We start from the raw sequence: 13,678 nt of genomic DNA on the forward strand, positions 1-13,678 counted from the left end.
TTATGAATCATTATCTGGTTGGTGAAAGAATATGTCTATGGTATGTAATTTTTATAATTTCCAAGAAGAAGCAGTTCTTGACCTTCAAGGTTTATGTTTTTCGGGATGACAATTTTAGATTCATGAATACCAGCGCAGTTAACATGATGAGCTCTGATTAGAATAGCTGTGTACTAACCTTTTAAGATGCCTGGATGGATTGATGGTGAAAAGCCTGAAATTAACAAATCCAATTAATGGGTTTGTACTGTTCAAGTTCTGTCAGAAAGTTATTGGTGCACGGAGAACAAGAATATCATTCTCTTGCTGAACCGTGGCTCTTATTTGTGGGATACAAACAGTTGTGAGTGGAAAACTGTGGTTGCAGACTTGCAAGGAGGAAGCACAATCAGACCCTTCAAAACAGATCAAAGATATCAATGTTCTATTCCGGAATGTGTTCGTCTCGTAGGTGGTGCGCTATACCAAAGAGAAGGATATCATTGAGACGCAACGGCCTCAGATTGTTCCTAGGTTTGAGGGTCTCCTTATTTCAGTCATACCAGTGCCTGATTCCTAGAAGTATCTGATGCGAATACTCCCCTGGTTCAGTGGGAGCAGAATTTCTATCTATGCTCAGAACTTGCAAGGGATTTTCGAAAGTCATCAAAGTCTGGTTATAGTGAACTTCTTACGGTGGTTGAAGTTTCCTCATAAAGACAGTTTTTCTAGCTGATTTGGAGAATAAAGTTTAAGCTGTGGTTGAACACTACAGAGCGAAAGTATTTGTCACAATAGCAAATGCAGATTTAGCTTTCTGCAAGAATTTTGGATGCTGAAAATTCTTGAGGACAAGTTGGCTGGAAATTGAGGTACTTTGTTATTTAACTTGTCTATTAAACCCAAAGGTTTGATAGTAAAGTTTAAGGTATGTCATTTTCAGGTACAGATTGAAACTTAAGGTATAATCATTTGATTTCATTTTTCTGAAAGTTGAGATTAAAGAAATTCTGTATTTTCAATTGCTCGACTAAGTGTCGCCAAAATGATACTTTGAGAGTATGAAGAGGTTTTCTAATTAAACTGAAGTTTTTTGTAGGTCTAGTTGTTTTAGAAGGGTTATTGTAGAAAGGCAATACCGAAAGTGTTGCACTACAAGTTACCGATTGCGTGTGGCAAGGACCAGGGTGTAGATAAAGTGATGAAGAGGCTTGTGGATTAGACCACAAAATCAGAGAAGCAAAGAATTCATTTTTTTCAGTTAAAAAAAGGTTTGTTTATGATTTTCCCAAGTGTTACCAATATGAGTTTTGCCCAAAGTTAATTCATATTTGTGATATTTGAAATGAATTATGTTTTCTACTTATTGAATATAGTTTTCTATTGAACACAAAGGTTTAATAGAACTGTTGCCTGCTCATGAAATGTTGATCTTAAACTTGTAGGGTTGAACTCTTGTATGTCGTAATTTCGCCCAAAGGTGTTTTGCGACGATACTCAATAGTGGAAATTGAAATAAAAAAAGTATGTTAAAAAGACACTTAAAACCTAGGAAAACGACTGTTTCTGGGAGCCGGAACTTTGTAGTCTTATTTCTCAAAACGAATACTTCTGGTATTCTTTAAATTTTTCAATTAACGACTACCTTCGGCAGACTGTGAATAGATACTGATAAAAGCAGCCGTTTTGCTGGATTATATTTTATAAAAAAATAAAATGAATTCAGCTGAATCCAAAACTGCAACTATCTATAAATATGAGACTAAATCAAATATGATGAACAAAAAACTGAACCAACATTATATTAAAAATAAAAAATCAGATCCAAAGTTGAATTCCTATTTACTTCAAAACTATACTAATCAAAATATTAAACTGATAATAACTTTAAAACCGAATTTATATTAAAATATAGTAACAATTTACAACCTTAATTATCTAAGATACTTAAGTTGCAAATCTGACAACTTCAAATGCTCTCATTTATATTTCTATTACAAGCTTAACTACCAGAAAGCTTAAACACGAAATTGAAGGAAATGCTTCACCATCTATGCCTTCGATTACTAAAGACACGGGAGAAGAGATCAATGTTGAGCGCTACCATCAATTGCAAGAAGGAATCAAAAACAGTTTGCAAGTTCAACGAGAGAGTATAGGATAAACCAAGGAATATCAAATGCGGGCCAACACAGAGGAGAGCCCATCATGACCAATAGTTTGGCAGGACATCACAATCATGTCTGTAAAAAAGGGCATACAGCGGTTGTGGCAGCAGAGAAGCAATCATATTTCAGTTGGCTGTCGAATAACAGATATTAGATTGAGTACAACACCTTAATAAAAGAACAAAAGGAAATGAAGAAAAGAGAAAGAGCATTACCTACAACATACATGGCAGCATCCTTGTTTAGAGCAGAAATGATAACCTTCTTGTTTCCACCCTTGATTATCAACCAATCAAACAATAATTTTCAATTCAGAGAAAGCTTAAGAAAAGTTTCTCAGTAACAGACAAATGAGAATTTTAAAACCTTAACAGTGGCGGAACCAGAATTCTGGAATAAGGGGGGCTAAAAAAAATTTTGGACGCACACAAGACAATGTCAAGTCCTAGCAGGATAAGAACCAAGCATAAGAAGATTAATCCTTCTATCCCTAACCTTAAAACAACATGAAACATGAGGCAACTTTATTTAGTAACCTTGTAAAGCTGTGTTAGTCGAACAAAAACCATTCCACCTCCAGAACAGTAGTGCAACATATACATTTTACACCAACATGTTTTGGTACATACAAACCAAGCATCTTATTCTAAACATACAGACAGTCGATTTCCTTCGCGGAGATACCTAAAAACCAGAAGGGTTTGTGAAAGCTTTTGAGATAATGGAAGTATGCCTATTGGAAGTAGATTCTGATTCAGCTGAACAAACTACAAATTAAACAAGGATCACATTTGGATAAAGCGCACTCTAAATTCAAATTTAAAAGCTACCACTTGCCTAAAATTCCAGAACTCAAGGCAGCATCCACAAGCTTATTCTTCCATAATTGCGGTATTTACCTAACTAAAAAGTACACGAACATAAACTTGGATCTTTTCCTTTTAGAAGAGCAAACATTTACCGTTCTATGATCTTGGCTGGGTGTAAGAAGGTAATGGAGCATTACTCAATCTCCGCATCATTGCATCAATAATCGATATAAATCTAGATATATATTAACTCTCAATCATCAAACCCTTCTGCAAAACCGAATTTAATAAGAACTAACATGAAACAAAATCCTTACCTAATATTGTTCATCTTCTGAACACTAGGTAGCTAACTGTCCGTCCGATTCTTTCCTCTTTTCTTTCTTCTTCCGGCTCTGCTAACAAGAACTCCACCAATATGATGAATATGGTGGACTAAAATGGTAAGTTGGAATTTTTTAAGGGTAAAACACTAACCTGGTGAGGTTTTAGAGAAAAAAAGGGGAGGCTACAGCCAGGTTTAGTCAACCTGTGCTTCCGCCCCTGAACCTGAAACTACTTTTTGGTCTGATAAAAGTTCTACTACCATACTCGAAGGTCCTTCATCGTTCACATTACAACTGTCACCGCCAACGGCTCAATTAACTTTTCCAGTCAAGAGAAAAAATGAGCCTAAAAACCCATCTAGCATTTTGCGAGACTAATACAGTTGATACAGAAAAGATAAAAACCAAAAATAAAGAGCATATGATCGCAGTTACACTAACCTTTGGCCAGGTGTGCTCATGCCAATTTGGTAAATGTAAACTTTCCCAATTCCTTAGTCTCAAATCGAATTACAGTATGCGGCAAAACCTGTTCCATTAGACTTCCAATCCTTCAACATAAAACAAATTTTATAAGAAACAAACTAAAAACCATATACTACAAGTCATTCAAACACCATCCGCACCATGCTAACAACACATATCATATCAAATTACTCGATATAAAACCAAAATCACAAAAGGCTTTAAATCCTAACTGAACAGAGTGTGCAGAGATGTCTAGTGACCATCAAACAAAAAAACATCAATTGAGAAATTAGTACTTAAATAAACTACTCTTTTTATCCTCGGAGAAATCCTGCAAACATGAAACACCAAAATCTACCATCTAAGATTCATATCTAATCATATTTCATACAACTAACTTAAACGGATAAAACCACATACAATCCAAAAAAAAATTAAAAAATTAAAAAATTCAACAATTAAAAAACAAATCTAAAACTCAACAACACAAACCCCAAACTTCTTAACTGCATTTGCAGTCCCTTACAACACCTGAATCACGGAAAATAAAAATACAAAAAACAATTCAGAAATCAAATCAACATCTAAAACAAAACATAAGATTAAGATGTGTATATGAAACACATAGAAAAGAGAACTATCACCGAAAGCTGGATGTTTTCCTGGCCAGATTTATGTTCTTTGTAAGTTCCAGAATATCTGAACCATGGGACAGCTTTAGAAAACTTGATATTTTTTTCTTCCAAATGTCCAAACTGAAACAACAACATCAACTAATCAATCATCATCAGAAAATCAAAAACAAAATTGAAGAAAAAATTGAAAATAACAAAATCTTAATGTAAAATCTCTGCGGCATCTTACCTAATAAAGAGAATTTTCATCATAAATATCTTCTCTTTCATCTGCAAAATACTAAACTCGCCTTTCTTCACTTGTTTAAGACGACCTCGAATAGATCTGGTGAAGTGAAAGATTATTAGGATTTTGAAATTGGAAATTTTTGGGTTTTTTAAGAGATGGTGAGAAGATGAAGTTAGGGGTTTTGCTTAATGGTAATGAATATAGTTCAGGGTTTTTCGTTTTGAAGGTGACAAAGAAACTGTTTTCTTCGGATTTCTTTGGATTTGTCAAAGGATTTTTGTTTTGGGAGATAAATGAAGATGGAGAAAGGGGTTTGAGTTTAGAAGAAACAACAGGGAAATCACTTGATATTTTTCAGTTTCACCATTATAGAAGAGGGGGTTTCTGAGGGAGAGGCTTTTCAGATTTGTTTCATGGAGGAGATGAAGATAGGAAGTAGAAAGAGAAATAAAAAAAGAGTGAGAGAAAACCGAGAAAGAAATGAAAGAAAGGGAAGACTAGAAAAAAAAAAGAAAAAAAAAGAAAGAGGGACCACATAAACTAGTTCCTCCTGCATACTTGATTATAATCCACGTGGAAACTTTATTTTTCCGAAATTACCCCCAAATATTAATACTTCCACGGGACCTCTTTTTGTTTCTATCACAACCCTAGTTAGTAATTCGGGATTCGGCAAACGTACGAGTATTATACGGTTTTGTAAAATCCAGAATCGGTCCAAAATTCGGTCAACGAGACATGATTCGTCAGTAATTCGGAACGGCATTCGTACGTGTATAATTCGATTTATAAATGTGAGTTCGGCTCTGAAAATTCGGTATCTATATATACTAAATAATTTGCATTTATAAGGTCATAGACCAATTTTTATACATATGTGTGAGTTATTTAAAGAAAAAATAAACTTAATATGATGATATTAATAATATATACAACATTAGTCATCCAAGAGGACGTGGTATAGTGGTTTAGATGCTTGGTTAGTAAGTCTGAGATCTCTCTCACCTTCACATTCAAATCTCTTCAGTCATTTTTGTTTCATAAAAATTAAAACAACGTCTAATATTGGGTGGTGTATATTCGGGAGGAAGTAAAGCCCAAAAAGTGGGGCATTTGAAAACGTAAAAGCTAAAGAATTTATGGCTAATTAAGCGGACGTATCATTCAGGATTCGGGATACGTAAAATTCGTGAACGATTCGCGAATAATCCGGGAATGCCACATAATACGCGACTTGAGTTCGGAGTTGCAAACGTACGCGAATAAGACGGTAAAATTCGTGATACGGAAAAATTCGCGAATGATTCGTGAATCATTCGCGAACTTACTAACTAGGATCACAAATACGTCTATCTTTGGGAGACTGTTTCCATAAAGATTATCTTCGGAAGTCGTATCTGTAATGCCATAACAGACTTAATAAATTCATTGTCCACTAGTGACTGAGTCTTGTTTTTTTAATTTAAGATGTTTATGTGTGCTTATTGATATGCTATCTGTTTCGTTTGTATATATAGCTGTTTAAAGTGATAACAAGCATGTATGTTGTGAAATAAAGTTTTGAAACTTGGGAGTAATGGTCCTTGTCATCATGGTTTACCCAAAGGTGCACCTGATGGTAATGTATCTATTCTAATGTTTCATTTGTGTATAGTAAAAGTGTAGACAACATTGAAGTATGGCAGAGTTATGAAGAACAGCGGGAGTATGATAACATTGTTTTGTTTATCATCGTAAATGAGTACTTGTTCTTGCTGTTTAACTTGTTTGATGTTTATGGTGTTTAGGAACGGAAAATAAGTGGGAAATCACTGCAGAAAGTCTCTTTGGAGACATAACTCATACTGAACACAGAACAAGTCTCGAGTGAGACACAGATGATCTTTTCAGAGATTAATCCAATAAAGAGATAAATAAAGGTCTCGACGGAGACGTGTTTTCATTTTAAGACAAAGGTTTTCTCTTCAGAGATATATCTCTTATTGGGCCAAGTCTCTTCGGAGATGGTTAAATGTCTCGACGGAGACATATCTCATATTGAGAACAGAGAAGAGCTCTATGGAGATAAAGGGTCTCGATAGAGACATCTCATATTGAGCCAGATCTCTTCGGAGATGTTTAAAGGTCTCGGCGGAGACACGTTTCTTAATTGAGACATAACGGATCTCTTTTGAGGTCATTAAAGATCTCAGTTTGAGATATAAAGGATCGTAAATTTATTGAGACAGTTGTATACTTTATATGTTTCGACGGAAACATGCCTCTTAATTGAGTCAGTTGTATACTTGTCTCTATGGAGACGAATCTCAATATTATCAAGGAAATCCTATAAAGTTGCGATAAGAGCATATAAAGTTGCAGAGATTGATTCAAGTTTAAGTTTTCTGGTTTGAAAATAAAGTGTAAAGTGCAGATTGTATTGGCACAAGGTTAAGCCATTTAAAGTATAAGCATAAAGTTTAAAGTACAGTTTACTTGAGCGTAAGATGGTCCGTCTAGTTTTCTGATTATATAAATGGCGTATGCATCTCTTAAATGGTGTATAGGTCTCTATGGTCGAATCCTAGCGTACCTTTTAGACTCGAGCATGCAATTTTAGTAAAGAGTTTTTTGTTGATAACCAAAATGGGAGAATGTTAGACTTAATGTTGGTTTAGCAACAAATCATGTTTAGGTTAAGGTAATCCCTGATTAGTTTAAGACAATCCAGTTTAGTATAATGCATATTATGGTGTGATTATTGTTTTAATCACATATATAATCCTGTTTAGTATGAACTAATCTAGCTTGAGTTGTCCTATGAGCTGTCTAATATTGCCATGAGCTGTCACTCCAACTCATGATGGAAAGGTTGGAGAGACATGTGGAAAGCATGACTAGGACTCTCTTCTAGCCTCACTTGTTTTAAAAGGAAAATCAGTTTTCATTCATCAATTAATGTGAGGAAATAGAAGTAGATAAAAGTCATGAAACCAAAAGGATATTGCTTTCTATTTCCTTATTGTTAATCTGTTTTGGGTATATACCATATGTAGTGTTTTCTAGCTATGTAAGGTGTTGTTTTTGTGTTGTAAGAGCATGTTTATACTAGGTTTATGTTTGTTTCAGAATAAGGGTTTCCTATAATCATGTTTAAGCATAAAGTATGTTGATTATGAAACTGAAATTCCAACACATATGACTTTCAAGAACTATGTGATTGATCAAGAACACTCAATCACAAATCATGGGTTTCACGGTTCTACCAAAACAAGTTTCGGTTCTACCTCCATGTGACTACTATGCATAGTCACACTAGCTTTCCAAAATTCGGTTTACTAGGTACTAGGATCGGTTCCCCACATATATATGGTATCTAACTTGTACTTTCTACACATGTCCATAGGATCGGTTTCCCTTTGCCTAAAAACGTGTTGCACATGTCCATAGGATCGATTCCCCTTTCTACTAAAAAATTGTTGCACCTCATACAATGATCGATTCCCCTTTGTGATAGGTTGCACCTCTTACTAGGATCGGTTCCCCTTTACTCATCGGTCATACCAATAACACAAAATCGATCGTACCATCTCAGGTGATTACTTAAGATCGGTTTCACTAATAAAAGTCATACCAATACAAAAGTCAGGCCTTTGTGAATAGTTTTACCAAGAACATAAACAATTCATGAGCGGTTATACTAATCATACATATTGGTAGTTCAAAAGATATGCAATGAATAACAATACCAATAATGCCTGGCGATTTCTCTTTCGATTCACAAAACAAGTTCATGAATTTACTTCCTTAAAACAAATGTAAAACATTGTTTTCTAGGATGAAATCTTCACCTTATACCCATAGATAATCATAATAGCATTCAAACGATTATGTCGATGTTTTATATATAAAGTTTACTGGTTAAGAAATAAACCTCGTATTGTATTCCTTAATACTATGTCTAACTAGAGTATAATCATTCATGCTTCGTAGTTTTGTTTTCAATATGCACGACTTGAAAGATACGTTAGGGAATGAAACAGTTCAAGTCAAATATCACTAACCTCAAGTGGAAGGATGATGTTGTCGTTATAGATCCTTGCTTCTTCACTTCTTCAAGTCTTCGCAATACTTGTAATATCTCATATCCTAATACTTTCAAGATAACCTATACGAAGTTGACTCTAGTACATAATCAAGCGACTCTTTAGATGAGTTTTGGCTCACTAAAATATGACAATCAAACTTGACATACCAACGCTTGATGGGTTCAACCGATCTATGCTCTAACAGTAATCATACTATCATGAAATGCCTTCGTCTTTTCCTTGTAAATCAGTGACCTTTAAAATGCATCATTGAGAATCTCTTATAACTCTTGGAGTTGCAACTTCCTTTACTTTCCAGCACCATCCAACTCCATATTGCATTGCTTAATAGCCCAAAACGACTCATGCTCAATTTCAACGGGTAAATGACAAGGTTTACCGTAAAAAAGCCTAAAGGGAGACATCCCAATAGGTGTCTTGTATGCGGTTCTATATTCCCACAAAGTATCATTGAATCGCGAATTCCAATCCTTCCTTGTTGGATTCACCATCTTATGTAGAATGGATTTCACCTCTCGGTTGGAAACCTTGGCTTGTCCATTTATTTGTGGATGATAAGGTGTTGCAATCCAATGAGACACATTGTACTTCCTTAACAAGCTTTGCAAGAACCTGTTTTTGAAGTGTGATCCCCCATCGCTAATTATAAATCTTGGAATTCCAAACCTTGCAAAAATATGAGCTTGCACAAAATCCGAAACCACTTTAGAATCATTAGTTGGGGTGGCCTTAGCTTTCAGCCATTTAGAGACATAATCAAAAACAAGAAAGATATAATAATTCCCACTAGAATTGACAAAAGGGCCTATAAAATCAATTCCCCATACATCAAAAACCTCAACAAATTGAATAATAGTTTGTGGCATTTGATTTCGAGCACCTAAATTGCATGTTCTTTGGCATCTATCACATGTAGTACGAAACACATATGCATCCTTAAATAAAGTTGGCAAAAAGAAACCACATTTTAGTACCTTGAGAGCGGGTCTCTTGCTCCCAAAGTGTCCTCCGCAAGCATAGGAGTGACAAAAACACGAGATAGAACTGAATTCAGATTTGGGAACACACATTCGTATTACTTGGTCACTACAATGTTTCCATAAGTATGGATCATCCCATATGTATTAGTTGCCTAACTTCTTAAGATTGACCTTCTCAACACGAGACAAGTTCTTTGGGATTTGTTTAGAAACTAAGTAACTAACAATATCAGTGTACCATGGTTCCCCAAAGGCAATTGAGAATAGTTGCTCATCTTGGAAACTTTCACGCAATGGGATAGTTTCCTTGTCCATAGCAAGAAGTCTCAAGTGATCCGCAACGGTGTTTTCAGTTCCTTTCTTATCTTTGATCTCTATATCAAATTCTTGCAAGAGTAAAATCCATCGTATAAGCCTCGATTTCGCCTCTTTCTTTGTAAGCAAGTACCTAAGTACTGCATGATAAAAAAAGATAACAACTTTCATAACGATTAGATAAGAGATAAACTTTTCCAAAGCAAAAACAATAGCTAACAACTTTTTTCCATTGGTTGTGTAGTTTTGTTGGGCTTCATTGAGTGTCCTAGAAGCATAATAAATTGCATGAGGTATCTTCCCCACAAGCTTCCCAAGCACCGCACCAACCGCATAGTCACTTGCATCACACATAAGCTCAAAAGGCTTGCTCCAATCCGGCGGTTTAATGATAGGGGTGAAATCAAAAGTTCTTTCAAACGTTTGAATGCCGCCACACACTTTTCATCAAAGTTAAAAACCACATGTTTTTGCAATAAGTTACAAAGTGGTGATGTTTTCAATTAACTCTCTAGCTTGTTCCACCGTCTTGTTCACTAGTGCACCACCACCCGCAGCGTCAAGAATATTCCTATCACTTGCTTGTAGTTCTTCATAGAAGTATTGGATAATCATCGCATCACTGAATTGGTGATGAGGGAAACTTTCCACCAATCTATTGTATCGTTCCCAACACTTATACAAGGATTCTCCCACATTTTGCTTCATCCCACAAATTTCCTTCCGGATGCAGGAAAATACCTCTCTAAGAAAATTTTCTTCAACCCGTTCCATGTAGTGACACTTCTGGATGGCAAATAGTATAATCAATCCTTAGCGCTGTCCGCCAAAGAAAATGGAAAAGCTTTCAACATTGAACCATCAACATTAGTCTCCGCTGGTAACATTTCCATGACTATGGTATGGAAATCTATAAGATGTTTGTTTGGGTCTTCATTTACCATGCCATGGAACTTTCGTAACTCTTTAATCAACCCCGGCTTGATCTCGAAGGTTGAGGTTGTTTAGATACACCATTGTTGTGTATCGATCTTGTGAGAAGCCAAGTCCTTGAGTGTACGATCACTCATTGCTTCTTCTTCTTCAAAAGGTGGTTCTTGTTCAACCGGAACCTCTTGTTATATAACTTCTTCTTCTTGATAAAAAGTCACCTCTTCTACTTCTAGCTCTTTTTTTTTCGTCTCGTCAATTCTTGCTTGGGGATTGTTCCTTCACGAGTAGTTATCCCGCACCTTGGATAGTTCTAATTTTTGGGAGCCAGGGATTAGTACCTGAAAAACAATTCTCGAAAACAAGTGATAACAAGAGACAAGAAACAAAAAGCAAAGATATAAGCAAAAAAAAAACACTAAAAACTCAATAACTAGTCGTATACCTCTCCGGCAACGGCGCCAAAATTTGATCGCTATTGTATGCGTCAAAAATAATATTACTTTCTCACTACTCAAAATATAATATAGCAAGCGAAAGAAATGATCGTTCCCACAGAGAGGTCTTGGATTGTCAATTTGTTTCGATTTCTTATGTAAAACAAGGGAGGATTTTCTGATTTTTATGAACTAAAATAAAATAAAAGCAAAGCACACAAATCAAGGATGTGAAAATATTGGATAAAGGTTTTATCTTCAATGGTCAACAACAAGTATAGAATGCATGATTAGAATTCGCATTTAATCTCGCTATCATCATAAGCCTTAGAATACCTTATTGCAAGAATACTCTGTAAATTTCCTAAGTCATCACACTTCCATGTAAAACGATGCAAGTATGAATACTACCTAGAGAATAACTCGACACCTTACTCTAATCAAGTTCAATTCCCAAAGAGCACTAAGATTTGTGAAATAGGCTAATCAATGCAATTGAAATACATTGCGCAAAAAATTCGAACAAAGGTCAATTTCTATATATGATTACAAGGATGTATCACTACAAACTGTAATCATATCATGTTACTCGTATTCAAGGTTATCGCTCGATGATGAACCCTAAATTAGATATAGTTATCGCTCGATGATGAACCCTAAATTATCTATAGATATGGATGTAAGTTCAATCAATTTTAGACTTAACTAAACAAACATTCAATCATATTGCAATACATCAATCATGCAATTATTGTACACAGTAAAAATCAAACGATAATATTGAGATAAAACTAATTCATAAAATCAATAACTTGGTTGCAAAATCCAACTACATCTTTAACCAATAATAAAAACTTAGTTACTTATATTTTTGGAAATCATCATAGAAAGCAAAGAAGAAAATTATCATGTGAAACCCTAGAAAACAAGTAGGAGTCTCCCTAATGGAGATATGTCCCGGTTTAGAAAACCCCAACTATTTTTATATACTCCCATCTCTAAATTTAGGTCACGGTCTTAACTACAGATCCTGGCCAGGACTTTGGTTCTCTTCCTTTATTATTTGCCCCAATTTCCTCGAGCCCACAACAACAACACATAACTCAGCCACAGATCCGAGCCCACTACTTGATATGCCTGTCAGTTTTTTGAAACAGACAAGCATGGTTTTTAAAATAGTACGATTCACGCTTTGGAGCGTACGCTTCGCTTCAAATTTCATCATTTCGCTTCGAAGCGGTCATGTGAAGTGCATCTTTCATGAAGCGAACGCTTCACGCTTCAGAGCGTACGCTTCGCTTCAAATTTCAGCATTTCGTTCCGAAGCGGTCATGTGAAGCGCATTTTTCATGAAGTTTTTAAAATTTCCCCTAATTTTCAAAGCTTTTAAAAGAAAAATGTGAATGTTTTAAGGGGGAATTAAACACCCGACCTCCCACTCGCCCGAAGTAGGTTGAGCTGGTGTACACACGCTTTGTTTTTGATAAAAATTAGACTTATATAAAATTTATATAGATATTATCTTCCTAATAAATTTATAATTACTAGTTACGACTAATTTATTTATAAGAAAACATCTGCTTCAAACATCAACCATGAAGCGACGCTTCACGCTTCGATATACGCATCGCTTCCTAAAAATGAAAAACGCTTCACACTCCGCTTCACACTTTCAATACCTTGCTGACAAGCCAATTCAGTCCATACTTACCAGTTAACAGTTCAATTACTTACTCTTCCAATATCTAAGGCCATGTTAAACCAGTAGCAACAACAACTTATTTCAATGCCATTCCTTCAGCTTCAAGTACCGCCATCTTCTGTGTTATAACTGCCATTGTAAAGTAACCAGCAAAATCATCTCCTCTGTTGTAGCTCTATATTGCATTTCAGCTCTTGCAACAGCTGCTTCTAACTCAAATTCATCAAGCCCTGCACCTCAGCTCAGTTGCATCACTCAAATTCAACAAAAATCAGACTACAACTTACATATTAGTTTATGTTGACGACATCATAGTAACCGATCAAGTTCTTATCTTATTGATAAGTTATATGTTCCTGGATATTCTCGACTTCGACCAATGGTGGTTTAAGATAGATGAGTCTGCGTTTCTTTTTGAATGTTTGTTTCTCACCTTGAACCTTGCACACAATACTATACCTCTCTCTCTTTTCCGTGTCTCATTTTTTTATGTTTGTTTCTCACATTTTTCTTTCTCTTTATTAAACTGAAATCAAACTCCAAATCTAGTATCGAACTTAATCCAGTATCTTGTCGTCGGAATCTCTTTGGTGAAACCTGAAACGAGCTCAC

At 35.4% G+C, this 13,678-nt stretch overlaps 1 long non-coding RNA gene across 5 annotated transcripts; it reads right to left on the bottom strand.

The window, feature by feature from the left end:
* Positions 1–1,861: 1,861 nt before the first annotated feature.
* On the bottom strand, positions 1,862–5,089 carry LOC113282936. Of its 5 annotated transcripts, XR_003327241.1 has the most exons (7): positions 4,615–5,089; positions 4,395–4,505; positions 4,243–4,281; positions 3,724–3,833; positions 3,274–3,351; positions 2,363–2,423; positions 1,862–2,280 (listed from the first exon to the last, which is right to left on the bottom strand). It is a non-coding gene; the product is annotated as an uncharacterized LOC113282936 (long non-coding RNA). The 5 variants fall into 5 exon arrangements; XR_003327240.1 differs by having other exon boundaries at positions 3,724–4,281; XR_003327238.1 differs by adding an exon at positions 3,434–3,576 and having other exon boundaries at positions 3,724–4,505.
* Positions 5,090–13,678: the final 8,589 nt, after the last annotated feature.

The sequence above is a fragment of the Papaver somniferum genome, chromosome 5 (assembly GCF_003573695.1).
Source record: "Papaver somniferum cultivar HN1 chromosome 5, ASM357369v1, whole genome shotgun sequence".
NCBI lineage: Eukaryota > Viridiplantae > Streptophyta > Magnoliopsida > Ranunculales > Papaveraceae > Papaver > Papaver somniferum.